This window comes from Sus scrofa, chromosome 14, assembly GCF_054392235.1.
Source record: "Sus scrofa isolate SSC_HxYL_T2T_F1_AM1 chromosome 14, Sscrofa_HxYL_maternal_Yorkshire_Landrace_v2.0, whole genome shotgun sequence".
In the NCBI taxonomy this organism is placed as follows: domain Eukaryota; kingdom Metazoa; phylum Chordata; class Mammalia; order Artiodactyla; family Suidae; genus Sus; species Sus scrofa.
Window position 1 is genome coordinate 77,413,608 of NC_139396.1, and position 20,769 is coordinate 77,434,376.

Here is a 20,769-nt window from a genome sequence, read left to right on the forward strand (position 1 = left end):
GCTGGCTCTGTTGATCCACCTTTCTGAGCCTGAGCCTTGTCCCGCGGGCACTGCTGGCCCTTCCCTGGGCAGAGCTGACCTGTCGTAGGATCCTGGTCCGGGTCCCACCACCACCTCCCATGCAAGATTAGGGCTGCAAAGTTGCAGCCTGGTTTTGTCTGCAGTGCTGGTCTGTCTGGGGTCCGCTGTTAGTAACTGTCTCCTGGTCCTAGAGGGCAGCAGTGACACACCTATTCTAAATGGCCAACAGTCCGGGAAGAGTGGCTGCAGAGAAACAGAAGGCAGCCAAGCCCATTCAGCTGATTGCTGAGCCGTGGGTCATGGAATTACCAGGAATGACAAGATGGCCTACAGAGACTGAGGGACCAAGCCCAGATGAAGAGGAATGGAGAGGAGGAGGACTCGGTCCTAACCCAGTCATGGAAGGCATGGAGCCCTTGGCCCGGTCACGTGGCAGGGAAGTCTTGTGCAAGCCACCCTGGGTGTAACGTATGCATCTGCCGAGGAAGGACTTGTCCACGACCAGTAAGTGAAACCGAATTTAGCATCACTTGGGGTTAAAGTTCAGCCCACAAAACCTCCCTTGGTGTACCTCCAGATGCTGCCAGATTAGCCCTGCCCACAGGGCAACCCTACAGCTGGGTCTGAGTCCGGACTCAGCTAAGTTCACACACGTGGGACCATCTCTGTCATGTCCGTGACCTTTCTGTACCCAACACACATGAGAATTTTTGTAAGCAGACCTCATGCAGGATCCGGTCTCAGGCCTGATTTCCAACTTGTGATTCTTTGCCTACAGGCCTCAGCTATGGGCTGTCCATTCCCAATCCCCTCCTCCCACCCTCTGCCTCTGCCTCTGCTCGGTCCCTACCTCCCCCAGCCCAGCCACCCTGCTTCCTCACCTTCTCCTCCTGTGGCCTCTGCCCCAGCTCCTGAGTGTGAGCATGAGCGTGTGTGCCTGGGTATACAAAGCTGCCACTGATGTAAAATCTGGCAGATGGAACAAGAATTCCTTCATTCAGTGAATTCTTGAATTAGGCACTTATGACCTGTAGGAACTAGGGAGAGAGCAGTGAAGTGGCAGACAAAATCCTTGTCCTCCTAGTGGGGCCTGGCCCAGAAGTGCACTGTCGAGGGGACCAGAGTGATGGTGCTGGGGGACCGGGGGGGGGTCCCTTTCTGAGGGGAAGGGGGCAGGGCAGTCTCTGGGTCAGGGAGAGTTGAGGGCAGGGATCCGGCTCCTCCTGGAGGGCTCTCCTTCTGCTCAGGGCCCTTGTGCCCCAGGCTCCATCCAGGAAAAACCAGGGAAGCCTTGTTTTTCCCACCGGCTTTTGCAGTGTGTGAGGATCAAGGCCTTGGAAGTCTCAATATCATCTGCAGGAGTTTTTTCTTTTACAGAAAGTTGTGAAAGGAGAGGGAGTGTTTCTCTAGGCCTGGCCTCATTCCTTCAGGAGCCAAGCTGGCTCCGGGTATGGTGTGGATCTGTGGAAGGGTTGAGATGCTTTGATGACACCACCGTGGAAATCAGAGGAGGGCAGGGCTCGACCTTGGGCTGGGGGTGGGCGGTGGGGGAGAAAGCTGGAAGGTACTGGAAATGGTAGGGCAGTGATGGAGGCTGGCAAAGTTGGTCAAGGTGGGAAGGTAGGTCGTAAGGTCTTGGGACCACCAAGAAGTGAGTGACTTTGGCTGTGTGCTGATGGCGGGCCAGGCACTTGTCACTGTGGTAGCCCGGGTGAGATACTAGAGACAGATCAGTGAGGGAGCCCTGGCACGAATCCTCCTCCAGCTCATCTCCAGCTGTGTGTCCCTTGGTGAGTTACTTAACCTCTCTGGGCCTTGTTTCACTCATCTGGAAAATCCTTTTCATGGTGCTTATTTTATTTTTTGGCCATGGCAGCAGCATGTGGAACTTCCTGGGCCAGGGATCAAACTTGTGCCACAGCAGCAACCCAAGCCGCTGCAGTGACAACTCTGGATCCTTAACCCTCTGCCACAAGGAAACTCACCTGATGACACTTTAGAGGGTTGTTTGAAGGCATTTATTTATTTATTTATTTGCCTTTTAGGGCCTTACCCGCAGCATATGGAGATTCCCAGGCTAGGGGTCTAAACAGAGCTACAGTAGCCAGATCCAAGCTGTGTCTGCGACCTATACCACAGCTCATGGCAATGCCAGATTCTTATCTCACTGAGCGAGGCCAGGGATTGAACCCGTAACCCCGTTGTTCCTAGTCGGATTTGTTTCCACTGAACCACAATGGGAATTGGAAGGCATTTCATAATTCATACCCATCATAATTACCACATTTAATGCTTCTGGCACTTAAGCATTTGTCTGGGAGATTTGCTCCCTAGCAGGAATTTTTGAGATCTTCCAGTTCAATGGCTCTCAAACTTCAGCCTGCACCAGAACTGCCCAGAGGACATGTGAAAACTCAGATTTCTGGACCCCCCCCACCCCAGAGGCTCAGATCAGTGGGTCTGGGTGGGGCCTGAGAACATGCCTTCTTAACAAGGTTCAGGTGGTCCTGATGCTGCTGATCTGGAGACCACACTTTGAGAACCTCTGTGCGGGCGTAAACACCAATTTTAGAGATGAGAACACAGAAATTCCAAGTGCTTACTCCTTGCCCTTGCTCAGCAAGAGTCTAGGCCTCCCTGGTCCTGGTCCAGGCCAAGATCAGGAGACAGGCGGGCACAGTGCCAGGTTCCAGGGAGTGTCAGGACGCAGGAAATCAGGCTCTAGGTGAAGGGCCCAGAGGTTCCAGTGAGAGGAGTGAGCTTGTCAGAGAGCAGGGCCCGCTATTCGAGGAAGGGAACCGGCCTCAGTGGGAGCCTGAGCCACGGCAGCCTGAGTCTGGATTCAGGAAGTGTGTGTGAGTGTGTGAAGGGAGTAACTACGTTTGTTCCTGTACATGTGAGAGAGTTGCGAAGGGAGGAAGTACATGTGTACTTGTACATGTGTGAGTGCTTGAAGAGGCTATATGTGTGTGCACTTGGACATGTGAGAGAGTGTGTGTGGAGCAGGTATTGTGTAGGTGGCATGGGGGTGGGAGATGAGTGTGAGACTGTGCATGTATGAGAGTGATTTGTGTGTGCGAGCGTGTGTGTCTGTGTGAGTGTGTGAATTGGGGTGAAGCTCTATCTGTCTGCTCAGGCTGCCATAACTAAGCACCACACACTAAGCAGCTTAGACAGCAGACGTGTATTGTGTCCTGGATTTGGAGGCTGGAAGCCTGAGATCAGAAGCTGGGTTGGGCTGGGCTGGTTCCTTCCGAAGCCTCCCTCCTGGGCTCGTGGACCGCCACCTTCTCTCTGTCCTCACACAGCCTCCCTCTGTGTCTGTGTCCCAAACACCTCTTCTTATAAAGACACCACGCATCCTGGATCAGGGCCCAGCCTAATGACCTCGTGTTACTTCATCACCTCTTCAAAGGCCCCATCTTGACACACAGTCCCATTCGGAGGTCCTGGGGGCGAGACTTCACCATATGAACACTAGGGGGCCATGGCTCCGCCCATGACAGTGTGTGTGTGTGTGTGTGTGTGTGTGTGTGTGTGTGCACGTGCACATGTGCGCGAGTGCATGTGTGTGTGCACACATGGAAAGCCCAAGTTCCAGAGGACACACTGGTCTGCTGCCTACCCTGTAAGGGTGCTGGTGGGATGAAACCTTTCCTGCTGCACCCTGGGTTTGAGAGTTTATTGGCAGGCCAAGGACTCCCTGCCGTCCCAGGGGGACGTGGTGCTTTAGGTCTCAGGATTGGAGAGGCATTCCTCCCAAGTTGGGTTATTTTTCACCTCCGCCCCGGCCATCACGTGGCAACGTGGCTGTCCCCAGCCCACCCTCAACCTCCACAGGTTCCCCCTGGCAGAAGTTTGGGAAAGGTGGCCTCCCACCCAGGACGAGGGCTGTTGATCAGCCCGGACCCCCTGGTTTGACCCCACTCCCTGGAGCTGTCCCCATGCGGTGTCACCCTTTGTGTCTCCCTGAGGCCAGAGCCCCCGTTTTAAGCCGTTTTGGAGACTGTAGTTAGTTAAGCTCGTTGTGGCGCAGTGAAAGAACTGTTTGTGGGCTTGAAGGGAGATGTGGCAATAGTTAGTTTCAGGCCTTACAAAAGGCGTGTTTTCCATCTGGGATGGATTATTACCTAACAGGCCGTCCTTTATAGGAACGGAACAAAGACCCTGACACAATCTCAACTGTTGGCTTTCTCGGGGCAGCTGGGCAATTGTGTTCACACAAGGGAAGCGGCCTGGGTGCACATGGACTCCCGAGTTAGAACGGGCTAAGTCCTGAACGACAAAGCACCAACACAGTGTCTCAAGGGGGCTGGGGTGGAGGGCAGGTGCTGCAGGAGTCTCAGGGGTGTAGACCACAGGCTGCAGGCCGGCGACCCCCCAGGGCAGTGAGCACAGGGTGTGCCGGGGGCCCACTCTGGAGGTGGTGTTCATGTTTGTTGGCTAAATATTTGTTGATTGAATAATTAATTGATGAACTGAAGATAAGATTTAAAGGGAAAAAGCACATTCCAGGTAGGAAAGAGGGCTGGAAGTGGCAGAGAGATGTTATCACCAGCTTCCTTTTGGGTGGAGTTGCTGCCTTTGAGAAAAGCTTTTAGTTAGGATAATGCCATTCTGCCCAAGATTCCGTATTAAGCACCCATTATATGCAGGACACTAGAAGCAAATAAAAGACATCTGGTTAAAAATGTTGGTTTCTCAGGAAAGGGGAGAGATAAATTAGGAGTTTGGGATTAACTGATACACACTATTATGTATAAAATAGATAACAAGGGCTTGCTGTATAGCACAGGGAATTCTACTCAATATTCTGTAATAACCTATATGGGAAAAGAATCTGGAGGAGGTGGTGTTTGAGATGAGTCTCAAAGAAGAGTTAGAAGATGAAGACTTTCTGCAAAGAAGGTGCTATGCCAGAAAGGCATGGAGGATTCAGAGAGTCCTGGAGGGCAATAGAAAGGGGCCATAAGAACATCCGCCTGGAGCCAAGGGGGCAAAAGGGGAAGGGACCTAAAGTAGGTGTGGTCAGGAGTTCCCTCTGTGGCTCAGTGGGTTAAGAACCCAACTAGTATCCATGAAAATTCAGGTTCAATCCCTGACCTCGCTCAGTGGATTAAGAATCCGGCGCTGCTGGGGACTGTGGTGTAGGCTAGCAGCTGAATCTCAGATTCAACCCCTAGCCTGGGAACTTCCATATACTGCAGGCACAGCCATAAAAAGAAAAATAAAGTAGGTGTGATCAGACTTGGAAGGGTCTGGTCTGTCCTGCAAAGGAGTATGGACTTATCCTACAGATAATGGGTCGCTTGGGTCTTAAAGCAGGGTGAGGACAGGGTAACCCTGGTTTTTTAGCCAGAGAATTCTGGTGGCCATTGGAAGGGTAGGGAAGGCAGATCAGGGGCCAGAGGAGCAGAGGGAGGATCAGGAGGAAGTGGGGTGATGAAAGTATGAGCTAAGGTCCCAGCAGCATGTGTCAATGGGACGCTGCCTTTCTGTGTCTTGCAGCTTGATCGGGTTGGTGGGAGGGGGAGGGTGGAGATGCCAATAGGTCCAGGCAGTTCTGAGCAGCAGCACCCCACCTTCCCTCTGTCTGCCAGCCCCATGTTCTGAGTGCTGGTCAACACCCTGGTGCCCGGCTCTGCCCCCTGTCTTGGTATTTCCTAGGGTGAACAAACCTCGGTGCCAGGACACTCCCGTCTGTCCTCATGGCCCCTCTGTTTCTGCAGCTGCCACTCTCCTCACAAGGTCCCCAGGGCTCCTCTCTTCCACGGCTCACCTCCTCCAGGAAGCCTCCCCACTGAGGTTCCTTGCAGAGCGCCCTCCCTCTTCTGACTCCCACAGCATCAATTTCCACACTCCACCCTCCTGGTTTTGCACTGTTACACATTTTGGGCATCTGTCACATCTCTTCAAGTATAGAATGTGGGACTCCAAGGCCTCTCCAAGGAGAATAAAATTCAAAAAGCCTCTGGCCGAGATAAGAATTACCAGACACTCATCATCCCACATGCCTGATTGTAATTGTTAAATTGTTCCTAAGGACCTCCCCGACCCCAGCAACCTGACCTACACCTTCCAGCACCTACTAGGAAAGGTATGTGACCCACTCCTCACTTCGCTCCTACAGGGGCCTTATACGCCCCCAACCAATCAGCAAGCATACTGAAGAGCCCATCTTTCCCCAGCCAATCAGCAGGTCAGCAGGTGTATCCTGAGACCCCGCCTCTCTCCCTCAGCTGTAAAAGCAGACATGACCATGAGCCCAGGGTCGGCTCTCCCTCATTATCCGGAAGTCAGACCACTGCATTAACAGTGTCTCTTGCCTCAGTAAACGTGTCTTTTCTTCACCTTTTGCTTTAAATCTAGAACATTCCTTTTTTTTTTTTTTTTTTTTAATCTTTTTAGGGCCAGCCCCATGGCATATGGAAGTTCCCAGGCTAGGGGTTGAATTGGAGTTGCAGCTGCCAGCCTACGCCACAAAAAAGCCACATGGGATCCAAGCCTCACCTGTGACCTACACCAGAGCTCATGGCAATGCCAGATCCTTAACCTACCGAGTGAGGCCAGGGATGGAACTGGAGTCCTCATGGATATCAGTCAGGTTCATTACCACTGAGCCAAATCAGGAACTCCAAATCTGGAAAATTCTTTTTCCAGCCTTTGTGCACAGACCACAACATAGAGTAAGCTCTTTGTGGGAGAGATGATATCACTTAAAGACTTTTCTATACCTCACAGAAGCTGGCACCATGCCACCTGAATAGTAGGACTTGATAGCTGATGGATCCCTTGCCAATCGGCCTGTCAGGAGGCTTATCCACAGCACTGGTTGCTCTGCTGGCTTCAGTGTCACTTGTGGTGGGCAGTAGGGAAACTCAGTTCTGGATGTGACATCAGAAGCCTTGGCCATTTACCATAGCTCACAACCATGATCTGGCTACTGAAACTCTCTGGACTTTCATTTCCTCATTGGTGAAGTGGCAAAGACTAATCCACGGTTGTCAACTACTTTTCACCTTTTGTTGACAACAGGACCCTTTGAAATGTTTTATGCAACTGAGGGAACTGATCCCGCTATAAACTAAAGCCTCCTCTTCCTCCTCCTCTTCCTTCTCCCCTTCCATCCATAGTAGACTTAGGAAAAAAAAAAGTGAAAACTGCCCAGACTGGGTTGTTGCTTCTAAGACTTGAACACCTCCAAGAGTCTAGGATGGCGAAGATGGCCGGTGTGATGGCTCCGGCCCATGCACTGCTTACGTCTACACTTGCTGGGCCAGGTCTGGGCTACGGCTTTGGTTAAGCCCATGCTCGCTAATTATAGAGAAGCAGTTACTGCAAAATTTCCCGAGGAAACCAAAGCTAGGGTTTGGTTTCCACTGAGATTGAGCAACTTCCTTCCAGGGCACTCAGCCCCCTTAACAAAACATTCTCTTTCAACACAGGCAGTCCAATAACACACCAGGGTTGTGATTGTACCTTTGACTTAAATATATAAATGCACCTTCAGGAGGAAGCTGGGCCTGCGGTTACTCACGCTGGTGGGGATGTTTACATGAGTTTGTCCACCTAAATGATCTTAAGACTTGGGGCTGGGTTGAGGTCACGGTTCCTGGGTAGTGTGGAGGCAAACAACAGAGAGGATATAATGTTAGACGCAAACTAAAAATGCAACATCAAGTCCCAGAGAGCATTTCACATTTCACTGGCAGCCATCTAAAAATAACGCAAATCTGCCTTAACGAGATCCAAAGCTTTCCTTACCCGAAGCTTCCCTTCCAAAGCTTTGACCTCTCTGCAGGATATCTGAGCCCCTCGGTGCCCCCGACCCAGCCAGACCCAGCTCACCCCACACGCTGCACCAGCAGGCTGGGTGGGAAGCTCACCGATTTTAGCCTCGCCAGGCTCCAAGGAAAAGCATGGACCAATTCCAGTTAACCAAGTCGATTGCCTCCAAAAGACCCAAATTCCTGGATGCACTTTCCTCTGCCCTGTTCCTAGTAAGGTTTGGACTAGTTTGGGTTGATGGGCTACAAGACCCATCTTGAGATTTTCCAGCTTTTTCCTCTGTCTTGGACACCTGGATCCAAATTTCCCAGCCACTGCCTCATGGTTGTCACTTTTGCCAGACTTTGACCTAGAGATTGCGAATTCCCATTTAGGTTGCTGAGCTTCTCTCCTTCCCTGAACAATGTCCCACTTCAGCTTTCTCTATCCCTAAAAGAACCACTGTGAGCAAAGATAGTCCTTTGAGCCTCTCTGCCTTTGAACAGCTGAGTTCCTGTTCTCACCTCTGAGGTGGTTGTCACAGGGACGCATGGGAATTATTGTCAACACCCGAAGAGCTTCTTCGTCAAGGTAGCAGGGGGTTAGCGTGGCGGGGAGAGTGCTGTGTCATTACACACACACCTGCAGAAGAACTTGAATGGTGTGATGATGTGTGTGTGTGTGTGTGTGTGTGTGGTGTGTGTGTGTGTGTGTGTGTGTGCACTTGTGTGTAGAGAGAGACAAGCACTGACCCCTCTATCAGGGGCTTTTGTCTGTCTAGACAGGACACGAAAGTGAATGAGCCATCTATTTTGTTTACAGATGTTTTGTTTGGATAATTGTCTCCCTTTGGGATTCCAGTTCTGTGATGGTTCTGGCTATGAATATTTACTACACAATCTAGGAAAGAGCCTAGAAATTTAAGAACTCCAGAATGTTCTGTTGTGGTTTCCAGTCTTTCTATGGAATGTGCCTCCTGGTGTGTGTGGACGTATGTTTTTGGACGTAATGACTTCCCTGTCCCAAAACTTTTTTTTAATTCTGCAGTCATTCATTTCTGTTTAATTGCTCCATACAGTTAGTGGAATTTAAGAGCAACCACGATATGGGCCCCCGGTTCCAGAAGGTTCTGCCTGATAATGTTTTTTCTCTATTATTAGCTCTTTACAGTGATGATTATGATGTTTTTCAAGTAGTCAGAGGAACAGCAGAAGACACAAACATAAGCCAGTTTCACCCTTAATGTTTCAGTGCATTTTTCTTTTTTCAAAAATATATTACGAACTAATGGCTGTCTTTCCCTATACTGTACAATGTATCCTTGTTGCTTATCTATTTTCTAATCCTAGTTTGTCCCTCTTAATCCCCTACCCTGTCTTTCCCCTCCCCCCTTCCCTCTCTCCCCCCTGGTCACCACTGGGGTGTTCTCTAAATCTGTGCGTCTTTTTTTCGGTTATCTTCGTTTGTTTTATTTTTTTAGATTCCATGTATAAGTGATAGCATAGAGTATTTTTCTGTCTGACTTAAGCGTGATACCCTCTAGATTCATCCATTTTTTTGCAAATGGCACAGACCTACTGATTGTTACTATTTTGCCACATTGGCTTAATCTTTTTTCTCTATCCGCACATGCTGTCATTATTGTTATTTTTCCTAAACTATCTGCATTAAATCGCATTATTTTGCCCTTTGCTTTGAAGAATAAGGACACTGTCATATAAGCACGATGTAATTGTCACTGTCAGGAAGTTTAACGTTAATACAATATAGGCTCTAATATGCAGGCCATATTCAAATTTCACCCCCTGACCCAATAACGTCCTTTAGAGAAATCACTCTTCCCTCTTCCAGGATCCAGTGTTGCTTGCAGTGGCCAGGTCAACTTAGTCTCCTTTCCGTGGGGACAGCTCCTGGGCTCTGTTTCTCCTGTCACGTAGAGCAGAGTTTGTAAAGCACCGCGGGGACAGCTCCTGGGCTCTGTTTCTCCTGCCACGTAGAGCAGAGTTTGTAAAGCACCCTGCACTGTGGTTTGTCTCGTTTGTTCCTCATGATTAGGTTCAGACGATGCGCTTTGGGCGGAAATGCCAAATAACGATATCTTCCTAGTGCATCGCACAGAGAGGCGCAGATCATCTGTGGGGAGATACTATGAAACTGTAAATATCCTGTTCCTCTCAAACGTGCTGCCAGCTGTTTGTAGGACAAATGGGAGGCCACCCACTCCCAGTCTGCACCTGACCACCCGGGCTCTCCCTCTTGCCGTGTGCACCCCCGCCCCCACAGCGCCCACCTCTCTACCCCCACTTGGAGGACCTGGTCCTCTCATCCCCTCCCTCTCCCCCAACCCCATCACAAAGGTTTGCCGCAGATCAGAGACTCCATAGGCTTGTCAAATCAAAATAAATAAAAAATGCACCCTCTGAGATTCTGTCTGCCTGCTCAGGAATGGTCCCCTAAACAGAGGTCCTTTTTGGAATGATTCATTTATAGTTGAGGTGGGGCCTCTGAGAACACAAATATCCTTCTTTTCCTCTGACTGTAGGGGGTTCAGACTGAAGGAACATGTAAAGAAGGAAGGAAGGAGACAGGGAGGGAGAGGGAGGAAGGGAGGAGGGGAGGAAGGAGGGATGGGGGAAGAGGAGGGAGAGGGGCATTTAATATGAGTCACCTTCCAATCCCGCACCTCTATGCCCCTCGGAGCAGGGCAAAAAGACCACCTCGGTGTCCCTCACTAGAGGAAGAGCTAGGCATAGTGCCATGAATGCGTACGCATTTAGTTCTTCAACAAATATTTATTAAGAACCTATTGTTGGCACTATCAGTCTGGCACTGTTCTAACTGCCGAGGATGCCACTGTGTTTAAAACACAGTTCCTTGGTGTTCCCATTGTAGCTCAGCATGTAAAGAACCCAACATAGCGTCCGTGAGGATGCGGGTTCAGTCCCCAGCCTCGTTCAGTGGGTTAAGGATCTAGCATTGCCATAAGCTGCAGTTTAGGTCACAGAGGTGGCTCAGATCTGCTGTGGCTGTGGTGTAGGCTGGCAGCTGCAGCTCCAATTCGACCCCTAGCCCAGGAACTGCCATATGCTGCAGGCAGCTATAAAAAGATTAAAAACAAAACAAAACAAAACAAAAAAAAACCAACACAGTTCCCACTCTCATGGAATACACATTTCGGTCAGTGTTAACAGACAGTAAACAAGGGTTATCCACGTGCATACACACACACACATATGCACTCAAGCCAGGGGTATGGTGGGAGAGGTAGGGATGGAATACTTGGCACCATCAGAAGTAATAAACTAGATTTACAAACAGTAGTGTGAATATAACTTAAAAAAGTAGCCCATTGAAAGAAGACATAGAATAAAATGGATGGCAGAGTACTATGTATTGAACTTAAAAAACACATATACAGGATGTTACACATGTGTGTGTATATATATGAATACACATGAGTGTACATTCAGATGTACACCTATATGTAAGACCTTGTACATAAGCAGTGTTAGTGTGCAAACCTAATGGGGGTAAGAATGAACATTCGGAAGGGGGCTCAAGGGGAAAAACATGAAATAAAACAAGAGATGAGCTTTGCCTGGATGGATGACTAGGTGCCAGGAACTGAGATGTAAGGTTATCTCAACTGAATGCAAAAAAAGCCCCAAACCAAAAAAACAAAACAAAACAAAAGAAACCAAAAATGAGGAAGGGAGATTTTAGTTGCCAAGGATGAAGAAATGAAGGCACCATGCCCTCCTCCAAGCATGGGTGTGTGTGTAGTGGGGAGACTGAGGCCCTCTGGGGAGGGCTAGGTCTCCTTCTGGGCAGGTGTCTCCGTGCTTCTCCCCCTGCTATCACAGGGCAGTGACAAGGGCAATCCTGCTAGCAGGAGGAGGCGGGCAAGCACCAGGCAGGGATACATGACATTTGGGCAAAGGCTTAATCTTGCTAAAGCTTGGTTTCCCTTTTTGTGGATTGGACTTCACTTCAGTAATCACTTCAGAAGGTGGTGGTGGGGATTCCACGAGCCAATGCATGGATGGAAAGACTTCACTGCAAGACCTGGACCACCAGGCAGTCTGGGAAATTCTTAGTTATTATCAGCCTTCTCTTTTGCTACCCAAAAAAGATTGCCAAACTAGCTTAGCTTCAGAGCATCTTTCTGCATGCTCGGAACACAGCTGATACACTGTTGGCAGGATACCAGTAACCTCTGCCCAGCGATGCCTGCAGCTTTTGCTTTCTAAACACAGTAAAGCTGACCCTCCACTGTCAGCTCCCAGGATCAGAGGCTGGAGATCACTCTGGTACAAACTCCACCTGGGCGTGTTACCGTGCAAGAACCGGAAGAAAGCCAGCACCGCTCTGTTGATCCCCTCTCTGCCCCCTACTGACTTGCTCGTGTTTAATTTTCAATGCACTGTGCTCAGGACCCCTTCCTTTTTCTAGAAATTGAGGATTGAATCACCTAAGTGCTTGGATCAAAGCACCAGAGAGAGAGGGCGCGTCCGTGTGGGTGTGTCATCTTATTCCAAGTGGTGTCTAAGTTCACATCGCCACATTCTATTTCACAGCGTTTGCTGTCAACTCTCAGCCCAGGCCGAATAGGTCAGCCAACGTTCATGCCTGAGGCTGGCAGGTATTAGGAGCACTGTTTTGAAACCTATCCTTATCAGATGGCTCCAGGTTGCAGGGTGGCTATAGTTAGAGGACAGCCCAGAGTTTCACTGGGACAAAGGGTGGGGCTGCTCTTTGTGGCTGAGATTACAGAGCCATCCAAACTGCTCCACCCTCTGTGTGGCAGGGAACAGAGGGCAGAAGGGCTCCCTGGGTGGAGGAGAATGTGGGCATCAGCTGTGAGCTCCAGCCTGCTATGCCTCTCCCCTCAAAAGCACGCATCAGCTAGTACAAAGCTTGGGGTCAATCCCGCAGATCCACAGCAGATGCTAGATTTGAACTCCCTGTGGTCAGGGACTGTGCCTGTTCTGTTCTCCCAGAAGCTGGCATGGGACTTGGTTCAGATTAGCTGATTGGCAAGTGTTGGCAAAATCGAAACAAGGATGGAAGGAATATGATTAAAGCTTAAAACAAAAAGTAGCTCCCACATCTTTTTGCAGTGCAGCCGGCTAAGATGAATACCAGCTCTTATGCACATAACAGCCTCTCTCACTGCCATTTTAGTGGCTTCGGATATCTTTTTTTTTTCACTTTAGGAGTGCAAACTGCAGGGCCCCCCTGGGTGTTATTCACATGAACATTCTCACCAGCTTAGCGCTATAAACCTGTTTGCACCTGGGTAGCATTTATGTACCTGCAAACCGCCTCTGATGATTCATTCTCTGCCTCACTGTCCCAAGCAAGGCACTGCGGCATCTCTGGTCTCTGCTGCAGCTCCAGGTGGGAGCAGGGCCAGATGGAAATGCAACTGGCAAGGAAGGAGACACCTGGGGTCCGGTCTGAGCCTAACTGCTGAGTCAGACCCCCTGGTTCTTCAAGAAACAAGAATCAAGGTTTCCTTCTGCTGGCTGGCATTTTGCATCTGGTCTTCTGCATCCTTCCAAGGCACCTGGTTCTTCCGAGGAGCTGCTGACAGGCTGCAATCCATTCCAGGCAAACGCAAATTGCAGGAAACCAGACTGCTGGGCTGGTGCCCTGGTCAACTTTTCAAATGGAGTTTGAACTGACTTCCTTGCTGTTTACTGTGATGGCCTTTTCTAATTTTTATTTTACATTTTAAGAATGAGCCCTGGTCTTGGCAACCTGAATCATACATGACTCCAAATATGTTATTACATATGGACAATTCGCATCAAAGTTTTCCCCAGCTTTCTTAGCGTGCCGAGAGCCAAAGAAGTTTTCTGTCTCTGGATAAACAACCTCTATCAGAGAAAGTTTGTCATCTTAGTCATTGTCTTAAGTGCAGAGTTACAGAGTTGGTATTCTTTTTCTTCTCCAGCACCTCAATCTCTGTTCTGAAAGAATTTGGCCAAAAAGCCAGGATTCCAACTTGGATCCTTCCTCATCAAAAAAAAAAAAGGACTGGTTTTCCCTTTATTACAAGTCAAGTTCTGCTTAAAGAAGGGGACCATGACAGCTGTCCTCATAGCTGGGCTTCAGAAGACGAGATTTAGAATCGAAGAGTGTAGGTTTCTTGACTAACGAAGGCCATTTTCGGGTTTTCCATGTCCTGGAACCAGAGCCTTGCAGGCAGATCAGTTAAGGAGCAGTGGAAAGAGCGTGGGGTTTCAAGTAGGTTATGTTAGTTTGAAATGCTGCCTGCCCTACTGTTACCGTCTGTGTTTTCTTAGTGAAATCTAGACCTCTCAGCACGTTTGCAGTGGGAGATGGCCTAGCTGAAAGGTTCAGGCCCCAGCTCCATGCCAAGGCACCCAGGTTCAAATCATGTCCTATGTTTTCTTTTTGAACAACTTTGGGCAAATTACTTAATACACCTTGGCCTCCATGACCTCAGTTATGAGACAATTATAATACTTGTACTTATTTGTAGAGTCGTTTTGAGGATTAAACGATTTAATCTATGTATAGCTCATAGAATAATGCCAGGAACCATGGCAATCACTCAAAAAGGGGGGGAAAGGAAAGAGCTCATAATATTTACAAAATGGGGCTAATTGTGCCTACTTTGTAGGAAGATTCAAAGAGCTAACATTCAAATGCGGAACCCTGGAGTTCCCATTGTGGCTGAGCGGTAATGAACCCAACTGGTATCCATGAAGATGGGAGTTTGATCCCTGGCCTCGCTCAGTGGGTCAAGGATCCCACATTGCTGAGAGCTGTGGTCTAGGTTGCAGATGGCGTTGCTGTGACTATGGTACAGGCAGGCAGCTGCAGCTCCCACCTCTAGCCTGGGAATGCCCTAAAATGCAATCAATCAATCAATCAATCAACCTACTAGGTCTCCAGCTAGGCTTCCATCCCTCCATCTCCTGATGCTGGTACACCTGGAACACTTACTTATCACACACATACAGAGGCTTTGAAAGAGGAGGAAGCAGGAAGCAGATGTTGTTCACAGGGCAGGTATGCTTGTCACCACAGCCGTCCCATCCTCTCTGGCATCCGCTGTGCCTCGGGATGCGCAGCCCCCCTGGAGCCGGTGAACTGGAGTTTGACACTGACTCCCTGGCTATTTACTGTGATGGCCTTTTCTAATTTTTATTTTATTTTATTTTTAATGCCAGCCTTATAGTATCGCCATGGTGTATTTGGGATTCCTCCTCCTTGGGTAGATGTGCTTTTGCTCATAACATCTGTGTGCCTATCAACGATGGTGTGGACTCATGTGACCGTGGACTTGAGCCACCTTGAGCTTTTTATTCTTTTTCATTTCTGAATCAGGATCTGATACTCTTGATTAATTTTTTATGATGATAAAATACACAGGAGATAAAAATTACCGTTGTAACCATACGAAAGCGAACAATTCGGTGGCCTTGAGCACACTAACCCTGTCATCCAGCCATTCGCACTCTCTGCTTCCAGCACTCGACCACCACCTCATCATTCATTTATTCTTCCACTCCTTGGAGTTTCTCTGTTACAGGCTCTTAAAGGACAGGGCCCCATTTTGAAAGCAACAGTCTACCCTTTACAAACATGGAAATAAACCCTGCCTTCTTCATTCAGTTCAGAGTCAAAGAGAGAAAACAGTGAGTTTCTGGTGGCCTAGTGGTTAAGGATCCGGCGTTGTTCCTGCTGTGTTGTGGGTTCAATCCCTGGCCCAGGAGCTTGCTCATGGCACAGGCACAGCCAAAAAAAAAAAAACAAAACAAAAAAAACCAAAAAATCAAAACCAGACTGATTTTTAGGAAAAGCACAGACTTTGTTTATCTTCATATTTTTCTTGATTTTTCTCTTATTTTTTTTGTCATCTTAAACATGCAGTTATACATACCATGACTTTGTAGGCTTTGTTTTTCAAGACTCATCCCCAAAGCTAATTATCTTCAGTCACTCTTTCTTTTATTTTTTTCCCTTTTTTAAAAAAAAATTATGTCACACCCACAGCATAGGGAAGTTCCTGGGCTGAGGATTGAATTGGGCCACAGTTGCAGCAAAACTGGGTCCTTTAACTCACTGTGCTGGGCCAGGGATCAAACGTGTGCATCTGCAGCACTCCAAGCTGTTGCAGTTGGAGTCTTTATTTTTTTAGGGCCGCACCCACGGCACATGGAAATTCCCAGGCTAGGGGTCTATTCAAAGCAATAGCTGCCAGCCTACATCACAGCCACAGCAACACCAGATCCGAGCCGCATCTGGAAACTACACCACAGCTCACAGCAACACCGGATCCTTAATCCACTGAGCAAGGCCAGGGATAGAACCCATGACCTCATGGTTCCTAGTTGGATGTGTTTCCACTGAGCCATGACAGGAACTCCTGCAGTTGGATTCTTAACCCACTGTGCCACAGCAGGTACTCCTCCGTGGCTCTTTCTTGGTAAAGATTGGCACCTGTAGCTAATGGCCACAAGGACCAAACTGAATGATGTCTAGTTGGCATCATTGAGTAAACATGTGTGTAGTTTCCTCATTCTTTCTCTATACACATCGATGTCTTTGACAAATTTTTAAGGTGAAGTAATAAGTGGCCTGAAGACCTGATGCCGCATCACTAACAGTGCTGACAGTAGAGTAGCCCTCTGTTTAGCACAAGGAACCCTTTCATGCTCTCCAGCTCTTTGTCTCATGATCTGGTTTCTAAAGACCAGATGTCATCAGACTTATGCAGAAAGTGGACAATCAAGGTACCTGATCCTTATTCTGGAGTCAAAATACCACTGGAGGAGTTCCCGCTGTAGCTCAGTGGGTTATGAACCCAACTTACGTCCATAAAGATGGAGGTTCTATCCCTGGCCTCGCTCAGTGGGTTAAGGATCCAGCATTGCTGTGAGCTGTGGTGTAGGTCCCAGATGCAGCTCAGATTCGATCCAGTGTTGCTGTGGCTGTAGTGCAGGCCAGCAGCTGCAGCTCCCATTTGACCCCTAGCCTGTGAATCTCCATACCATATGCTGCAGGTGTGGTCCTAAAAAGAAAAAAAACAAAACCAAACCCCCCCAAAACCAAAAAAAAAAAAAAAAAACCCCAAATACCACTGGAGTGTATACAAAACTGAATTTTAGCTCTGTCAGTGTAGGGCTTTGAGACAGCTTGGCCTCAAAAACCTTTTTAGGTGATGTTTTACCAGTTGGTGGTTTTCTACCTAACCTCCCAGTTCCTGTTTCTTTGCATGAGGAAGAAACATGCTTTATGAAACCAGGTGGCTTGGCACATCTAGGAGGGAGGAGTGAGCTTGAGGTCTGCACACGGGGGATTTAAACCAGCCGCTGGCAGGCATGGGAGAAATCAGTTTTCCCCATACAGGTGATAGTTTCTCAGAGCTGGGCTTATAGCATCTTTATACATCATTTTTCCCCAAGATAAATATTACTGATTGAAATTGTTTCTTAGCCACCTACATCTTGTCCATGTTTCATATATGAAATCTCTCTCTATATATTTATATTTATAAATACATATACATGCATATAAATAGATTTGCATATATACAGTAAAAATATACCCATATATACATATACATATACGTGCATATACGTGTGTGTGTGTGTGTGTGTTACACACATAGGGCTAAAAGGCTGACGTCTAAATGTGACCTCTAGGTTAAATCTGCGGGCTTCTGATCTCAACATTTCAGATATCTGTTTTTTGAAGAAAAGATAACAGTTTGCTTAGATTCTTGAGTTTCATTAAAGACTGAATGTCCTTTTCCACCAAGATCTGTTCTCAGGCAAGAGGGTTACAACATCAGATCATGAATCCCATAACCGCGTCACTACTCTTCCCACCTGTCAGCATTGCTACGTGTGATAGAAGGGAAATAGACCCTTCAAAGTAGATGGGAGGGCTCAGTGGGTTAAGAACCCAACTAGTATCCATGAAGATGTGGGTTCCATCCCTGGAGCTGTGGTGTAGGTCGCAGATGCAACTTGGATCCCATATTGCTGTGGCTGGGGCGTAGGTCAGCAGCTGCAGCTCCAATTCCACCCCTAGCCTGGGAACTTCCATATGCTGTGAGTGTGGCCCTAACCCTAACCCTAAAAAAAAGAAAGAAAGAAAGAAAGAAAGAAGGAAGGAAGGAAGGAAGGAAGGAAGGAAGGAAGGAAGGAAGAAAGACAGACAGACAGACAGACAGAAAGAAAGAAAGAAAAAAAAAAATAGGAGGCCTGTCATCTCTGGCACCAAGAATGTATCAGAAACCTTAGAAAATAAGGTAAGGAGTTCCCGTCGTGGCGCAGTGGTTAACGAATCCGACTAGGAACCATGAGGTTGCGGGTTCGGTCCCTGCCCTTGCTCAGTGGGTTAAGGGTCCGGCGTTGCCGTGAGCTGTGGTGTAGGTTGCAGACGCGGCTCGGATCCCGCGTTGCTGTGGGTCTGGCGTAGGCCGGTGGCTACAGCTCCGATTCGACCCCTAGCCTGGGAACCTCCATATGCCGCAGGAGCGGCCCAAGAAATAGCAAAAAGACAAAAAAAAAAAAAAAAAAAAAAAAAAAGAAAAGAAGGTAAGAGCCGAGCCCCACTTGCCCAGGACTACTTGACTCCTGGCTACTGTGCTTTGCCCTCCTGTTTAAATTACAGCAGGCTGTGGTTGCTGACTGGAACAGGCTGCAGAATTTGATACGGGGAAATGCCTGTGATTGGAGTTGTTAGACGTGGGCCTTGAGGGACATTCGCTTTATCTTTTTGGCTGACTTGTCTGTACCATGTGACATCATCCTCAAACTCCCAGGGTGCTTTTAGCTGGTAAAGTGACTCTTAGCATCAAAAGGCTTTAGTGGGCATTCTCTGGGCTGTTTCATCCAGTGCAGGCGTTACTACCACAGACCCGGCAGATTCAGCTGAAACACACTCAGCAGGGAGCTCACTGCCTTCCTTCCCCACCAAACCTGTATACGAAGCCAGCTTTGCAGGCGGGTGGCCTGTATAGTTGCACATGATGTGCACTCAGAAGGGCCCTACACTTGGTTTAATGCTCTGCTGTTGCTGTCTTGAAATTCTCCATTTTTTGGGAAGGAGACCCTACATTTCCTGTTCATACTGGGCCTCACCAATTGTGTAGCCATCCTGCCGGGACACATAAGCTTCTCTTGACCACCAACCACACACAGCATGTTTGCACAGAGCAATTTCCTAGCCTCCTCCGGCCATGCTCTCAGCACACAGAAGTTCCCAGGCCAGGGATTGATCCTGAGCCACAGCTGTAACCATGCCACAGCAGTGACAATGCCTAGTCCTTAACTGCTAGGTTACCATGGAACTCCATGAGCTCAGTTTTATAGCTGGAATAACCAAGTCCCTGGAGAGTATGTGATTTGTCCAAAAGATGGAATGGTCCCAGGACTCGATGTGTTGACCTTCTAGGGGCTTCTCTTTCCACTGTCCATGGTACTGCCCACACATATGTGTAGGGTGAGGTCTATGAGCCCTTGACACACACTTGCTGCATTGCATTCTAGATCAGAACCCTGGAACCAATTTGAGCACACAGGCCACATCCAGATACCATCAGCTTGAAGCTGTGTTTAAAGCCCCTGCCTCCACCTCCCTACACGCCCTATTCTGTGTTCTTGCATGGTCTTTGCACAAAGCTGTCATAGAACTGCCAGACAGTTTTGCTCACGAATGTCCCCCACTTCGCTCTGGGCTCCTTGTTTATTGGCCAAGGGGCACACTCTAGATGTGGACAGACCCAGTTGACTCTCAGTTTGGCTGGTGTATTAGTTTGCTAGTGCTGCCATGCAAAGCACCACAACCTGGGAGGCTTAAAACAACAAATGTGTATATTCATCACCATGCTGAGCGTTAGACATCCAAGGTCAAGACGTTGTCAGGCTCGGCTCCTTCTGAGGCTGTGAGGCAGAATCTGTCCCAGGATCTCCCTGAGCCTCTGGCGGTTTGCTCACAATCTTCAGTGTTCCTTGCTTGTAGAATCATCACCCTGATTTTCACATGGTGTCCTCTCGGTATGTATGTCTGTCTGTGTCCAAATTTCTTTTTCTTTTTAAAAATTTTATTGAGTATATTTGACTTACAATGTTGTAGCTTTCAAGTGTACAGCAAAGAGAATCAGTTATACATATACATGTATCCACTTTTTTTTTTCAAGGCTGCACCACAGTATTATGGAAGTTTCCTGGGCCAGGGATTGACTCTGAGCCACAGCTGTGACCTATGCCACAGCTGTGGCAATGCTGAATCCCCTAACCCATTGCACCAGGCCAGGGGTTGAACCCTTGCCTCTGCAGCAACTTGAGCCCTGCCGTCAGATTCTTAACCCACTGTACCACAGTGAGAATTCCACGTAAGTTTATTTGTTTTTCCCATTTGGGTTATTACAGACTATTGAGTAGATTTCCCTGTGCAATACAATGGGTACTTGTAAATTATCGATTTTATATACAGCAACATGTATATGTTATTCTCATCCTCCTAATTTATCCCTCCCTCCCTCCCATGGTTTCTTCTATGGAAGCACAAGTTTGATTTCAAAATCTGAGTCTGTTTTTTATAAATAAGTTCTCTTTTTCTGTCTTTTGTCTTTTTTTTTTTTTTAAGGGCTGCACCTTTGGCATATGGAAGTTCCCAGGCTAGGGGTCGAACAGAGCTACAGCCACTGGCCTATGCCACAGCCACTGGCCTATGCCACAGCCACAGCAATGCCAGATCCAAGCCATGTCTGCGAACTACACCACAGCTCACGGCAATGCCGGATACTTAACCCAATGAGTGAGGCCAGGGATTGAACCCACGTCCTCATGGATATTAGTCAGGTTTGCTAACTACTGAGCCACAACAGGAATGCCTATAAATTAGTCCTTTTGTATCATTTTTTATTACATGCCACATATAAGGCATATCATGTGATACTTGCCTTTCTCTGTCTGACTTACTTCACCTAGA

General features: G+C 48.2%; 1 long non-coding RNA gene across 1 annotated transcript in view; it reads left to right on the forward strand.

Moving 5' to 3' along the window:
- Positions 1 to 333: 333 nt before the first annotated feature.
- Positions 334 to 20,769, forward strand: part of LOC110256722 (uncharacterized) — a 60,194-nt gene continuing 39,758 nt past the window's right edge. The window contains exon 1 of the long non-coding RNA XR_014827923.1: positions 334 to 525. This is a non-coding gene — a long non-coding RNA (uncharacterized LOC110256722). The remainder of the gene's footprint in view (positions 526 to 20,769) is intronic.